This window comes from Lepidochelys kempii, chromosome 7, assembly GCF_965140285.1.
Source record: "Lepidochelys kempii isolate rLepKem1 chromosome 7, rLepKem1.hap1, whole genome shotgun sequence".
In the NCBI taxonomy this organism is placed as follows: Eukaryota; Metazoa; Chordata; order Testudines; family Cheloniidae; genus Lepidochelys; species Lepidochelys kempii.
In genome coordinates, this window is record NC_136386.1 from 82,840,577 (window position 1) to 82,846,737 (window position 6,161).

Sequence of the window (6,161 nt, forward strand, 5' to 3'; positions counted from 1 at the left end):
ATCTCTGACTCAAGGAATATTTTCAACACACCACTGAACAGTGTACGGACCCACAGGAACCCTCCTACCAACACTACAAGAAGAAGAATTCTGCGTGGACTCCTCCTGACGGTCGAAATGACAGACTGGACTTCTACATAGAGTGCTTCCACCGACGTGCACAGGCTGCACTTGTGAACAAACAGCATCACTTGCCCTATAACTTCAGCCTTACAGAACGCAACGCCTCAGAAACAACTCTGGCATTATAATCAAAGGGGCTGACAAAGGAGGTGCTGTCGTCATAATGAACAGGTTGGATTATGAAAAGGAGGCTGCCAGGCAACTATCCTCCGATCCCACTGAGGAGTACCAAAAGAAACTACACCATCTGCTCAAGAAACTCCCTGCTACAGCACAGGAACAAATCTACACTGACACACCCCCAGAGCCCCAACCAGGGGTATTCTATCTGCTACCCAAGATCCATAAACCTGGAAACCCTGGACGTCCCATCATCTCAGGCATCAGCACTCTTACAGCAGGATTATCTAGCTCAGCCCCTACTCTACCAGCACTCCTAGCTATCTTCGAGACACCACCGACTTTCTGAGGAAACTAAAATGCATTGGTAATCTTCCTGAAAACACCATCCTGGCCACCATGGATGTAGAAGCTCTTTATACCAATATTCCACATGAGGATGGACTACAAGCTGTCAAGAACAGTATCCCTGATGAGGCCACGGCACACCTGGTGGCTGAGCTTTGTGACTTTGTCCTCACCCACAACCATTTCAGATCTGGAGACAACTTATACCTTCAAGTCAGCGGCACTGCTATGGGTACCCGCATGGCCCCACAGTATGCCAACATTTTTAAGGCTGACTTAGAACAATGCTTCCTCAGCTCTCGTCCCCTAATGCCCCTCCTCTACTTGCGCTACACTGATGACATCTTCATCATATGGACCCACAGGAAGGAAGCCCTTGAAGAATTCCACCTGGCTTTCAATAATTTCCACCCCACCATCAACCTCAGCCTGGACCAGTCCACACAAGAGATCCACTTCCTGGACACTACAGTGCAAATAAGTGATGGTCACATAAACACCACCCTATACCGGAAACCTACTGACCGCTATACTTACCTACATGCCTCCAGCGTCCATCTAGGACACATCACACGATCCATTGTCTATAGCCAAGCCCTAAAATACAACTGAATTTGCTCCAATCCCCCAAACACCTACAAGATCTTTATCAAGCATTCTTAAAACTACAATACCCACCTGGGGAAGTGAAGAAACAGACTGACAGAGCGAGATGGGTACCCAGAAATCACCTACTACAGGACAGGCCCTACAAGAAAAATAACGGAACACCACTGGCCATCACGTACAGCCCCCAGCTAAAACCTCTCCAGCACATTATCAACTATCTACAACCTATCCTGGAAAACGATCCCTCACTCTCCCAGACCTTGGGAGGCAGGCCAGTCCTCGCTTACAGACAGCCCCCCAACCTGAGGCAAATACTCACCAGCAACTACACACCACACCGCAGAAACACTAATCCAGGAACCAATCCCTGTAGCAAACCTCGTTGCCTACTCTGTCCCCATATCTACTCTAGCGACACCATCAGAGGACCCAACCACATCAGCCACACCATCAGAGGCTCATTCACCTGCACGTCTACTAATGTTATATATGCCATCATGTGCCAGCAATGCCCCTCTGCCATGTACATTGGCCAAACCGGACAGTCCCTACGTAAAAGAATAAACGGACACAAATAGGACATCAGGAATGGTAACATACAAAAGCCAGTAGGAGAACACTTCAATCTTCCTGGATATTCTATAACAGATTTAAAAGTAGCAATACTTGAACAAAAAAACTTCACAAACAGACTTCAAAGGGAAACTGCATAACTAAAATTCATTTGCAAATTTCACACCATTAATTTGGGCTTGAATAGGGACTGGGAGTGGCTGGCTCATTAGTGGCTGGCTCAGCTTTGCTTCTCCTGGAATTGACACCTCCTCATCTATTATTGGGAGGGGACTACATCCACCTGGATCGAATTGGTCCTGTCAACACTGGTTCTCCACTTGTGAGGTATCTCCCCTCTTCATGTGTCAGTATCTTTATGTCTGCATCTGTAATTTTCACTCCATGCACCTGGAGAAGTGGGTTTTTTACCCAGGAAAGCTTATGCTCAAATAAATGTGTTAGTCTTCAAGGTGCCACCGGACTCCTTGTTGTTTTTGTGGATACAGACTAACACGGCTACCCCGGATACAGTCTCCTGTGTTAGAGGCCCTGAGGGAGACCAACCCTTCTCCTACACACACAAAGAGACAGCGTTCAGCTGAGTTGCTCTGCCCCTGGCTGCCTGTTGGTAAGGCATGTGAGAGTCCTGGGTTCCACTCAGGATTATTCGTGGGCTGCTTGGTTAGCTGCCCAACACTAGTCTAAGGTAGGGTGACCAGATGTCCTGATTTTATAGGGACAATCCCTATTTTGGGGTCTTTTTCTTATATAGACACCTATTACCCCCCCTCCCGTCCCAATTTTTCACATTTGCTATCTGGTCACTAGTCTAAGCTAGCTGGTTACTTTTGAGGTAGCAGCTTTTGAGGGGATGAGGTAGCAAACAACTGAACCAGCTGCTGAATTATAGCTTTGTGGGCGTGTCTGAGTCCAGCTGGTGGCCTGTCACATGTCAGTGGGATTAAGCTGTACACTCTTTGGGTTCAAGGGGGAAGTCACAGTGCTCACAAGGCTTGTGCAGCATGAAAGTAACACTGAAGCAAAAGCAGCTGCCTCCATCTCCTACATAGCTGCTGGGGGCTAAATCCATTGGCACCAGTCTGAAGTGATTTTATGCCGCTAACTGGATACCAGTACATGTATTTATGCTGTGCTGTTTCATTGCAAATAAAGGATATTTTCATTAAAATAATTCAGTCAGTGACTAATGGTAATTTACTCTGAATGTGTGACGTTTGCCTGTTACTAGGCCCAAGTTTTAGCTTTGCCCTGATAAACTACTCCCCAAAATTCAGCATTCAGAATGTCCACAGGTTAAACTGCCTGTGTGTGGAAAGCATTTGGCCCAAACCACTGGGTGGTATTTGGTGTCCATCAGCATTCTGATCTGTATCACACTAATGATACTTCTAGTAGGCAAAAGTGCAAGAAGAATATATTGGAAGACTTCAGGGACCATAATAAACATTTTAAAACACCAAACAGCTGCCTTTTTAATAGATCTTGGTGAGCAGCTGGAAAGTAAACTTCAATTGTGAGTTGTAAAACCACCACCACCAGGGCTGAATTGGGCCCCTAAGTTTCCTTTGACAGAGGCAATGCACAGAGGCCATTTGTGCAGTTAGCAGTTGTATTTAAGTGCAGGTAATTTGGGCTTTGGCAAAACAAGCTATTCCAGAAGAGCAGTTGTTACATGACACACGTACAGTCTTGTGAATGACATCCTGTCTAACAGGTAGGCAGGAAGTGCTCAGGGCCTGCCTAGGAAGGCAGCTGGTCAAACAGCAAGCCAGCTCATGCACTTCCCACCACAGCTCTGTACAGATTAATTGTATTTGATTGGATTTGTTGGTTTTTCTTTCCCACGTTGTATTTACCACATCTTGTGCTATTGTCACATTCCCAGGGTTAGCCAGCTGGCACAGCAGTTCTTTTACAATGCTAAAGGCTAGAGCAGACTTAATTCTCCAGCTGTGAGGCTGGCCTTCAAAGAGAAACTGGCCTCTATCAAGGAAGACAGGATAACCTGAGATAAGGAACTTTAACAGATGCTTTGCTCTTGCTTTCAGTGAAAACAAAACCATCTGGCGAATATTTCTCCAGACAGTTTGGCCTTTTTGAGTGTCCTCTGGAAAGGCCCTGGGGAAAATAGAAAGTGAACAGGCTGCCCCATGTAATGGCCTTTCAGGGTACCCTGAGTGGAATCTTTATCTCACAATCTCTGCTTTTTAAAATGCTAGCATGTTAGAGAGGCCAAATCATACTGCTGTGGGCTCTGCCATCTCCTCTATAGTAGAGTCATTAGGCTATTTGAGCTCCTTAAAGGTGATCTAAAGAGTCAAGCTTGGGTTTGTGACCTTTTTTGCTTAAATGTAGACAGCCAATTAGGAGCAGCCCTGACTCAGCAATCACTGTAGCTGCATTGGTGCACTGCTGGCCCCTTAGTATAGACAAGGGCATGCAAAGGCGTGCATCAGCCGAGCTAATTAACCAAGATTAACTCAATTACTGCCAGCCCTGACTTTCCCTTGTCTATGCTTAGGGTCAGCACCAGAGTAGCAACTCAAACAAAAGAGACCTGAAGATTTCTTTTTTCAAAAGATAAGGTTCCTCCCCTTTAGAAATATCAGAAAAGTCAGGACATGTCTCCCTGGTGTGCAAGAGGTCTTTCTCGGAGGACCTAGAGAAGTGGCTTGGGAGCCCTCTCAACCCTTAACTGGAGGATGAGGGTGCTGAAACTTTAATAGAATAACTCTCCTTCCATCTGTTCGCTCAGGCCTTTGAGTTAAACAAAAGCAAACCCAAAGCAAAGAGGGCTAGCCTGACTAACTATCCTTTCCTCTCTCAGTTAATCAGAGTTCAGTTCCATGGTATTTGTGAGGTCTTAAACCTGCTAGTTTGCCAATCCTGCATAAGCCTTTGTCTACATACACAACAGAAATTACTATTTGTGTCACAGCACCTGTCCCCAACAGTGCAGCAGCAGCACCGGTGGAACAAAGCTGTAAGTGTTAGCATAGACAGGGCTCAGATGTTTTTTCTACCAGGTGATGAAAACCAACAGTTTGTTAGATTCCTTTCTACAGTAGCACCTTAATGCTGCTGAAGCTGCATCAATGCCAGCTCTTTTGTAAGATGGACACTCATTTTACTAGTAAAAAGAAAAGGAGGACTTGTGGCACCTTAGAGACTAACCACTTTATTTGAGCATAAGCTTTCGTGAGCTACAGCTCACTTCTCACGAAAGCTTATGCTCAAATAAATTGGTTAGTCTCTAAGGTGCCACAAGTCCTCCTTTTCTTTTTGCGGATACAGACTAACATGACTGCTACTCTGAAACCTGTCATTTTACTAGTGTAGCTGCACCCATGGAGTCTTTCAGGAAAGACAGCATAGATAAGATCTGAACTCCTGATGTAAGAGACAAGCCAGAAATGTTAAGGCCTTTCAGGTCCTCTTTATGCAGCATAAATAAACTAAAAGGGCACAGTTTCTGTACCTTTCCAAATGATCTTTAATAGGATGTCTCACAGCTGGGACATTGAAATCAGCACCTAGGTGGGGAAGTGCCCGCCTTACATGAGTGACAATGTGAACATCCAAGGACAAGCAGCCTGATGTCCTACTGAGGCATCCTAAAAACTAAGCATTGTAGTTAAAAGCCAATTGGCAAATTCCAGTAGTAGTCCTCAGATGCTGCTGGCATTGAAGCTTTCTGCGTTGTAATTGCCCAGCAGGAGAGATTGCTAACTCAGCACAATTGCTGACCAGAGCCATGTCTTTGTTTTTCTGTCCTGCTGCGCAATGGGCAGCTACTTCACTTTCTGCCCAAAACTCTACGTTGGCTGGGGGGGTGAGGGAAGAAACAACATGCTTTATTAATACTGGAGTCATGTGGATAGCTCATAGTTCATGTGAAGAATAATACTTTCGGAAAACTATGGGGGAGGGGCAAGGCTTTCTTCAGAACCTAGAGAACACAAATAAATTCCTGATGCAGTTGGATCAGGCACCACACCTGCAAGGCATGTGTACCTTGAGAAGGATGTGCTGAGCTCCTGGGGGAATTCTCATTTAGCTGTGTCAACCACCACCAAGGATTTTGCCAGAGGCCATTGCAGGTGACAAGAAACACAGAACTCTAAGGCCAGATTGAATGGGGATTGCTATTTAGCTGGAAAGTTATTCTGAGGGAGGGAACAAACTGTCAGAGGGACGCCACTGCATGGCTAACTCTGATATAGACTTCAGCTCTGTGATGGAGAAGTTGTGAACCTCTTTTTAGTGAGGTGAGCCCTACCAGTCCCAATCCCGTTATAATAATTTGTTATTTAGATTGTGGTAGCACAATTTAGGGTGCTAAATTTGTTCCAACCATGGAGACATTACATCCTGAGGAGCAAAAC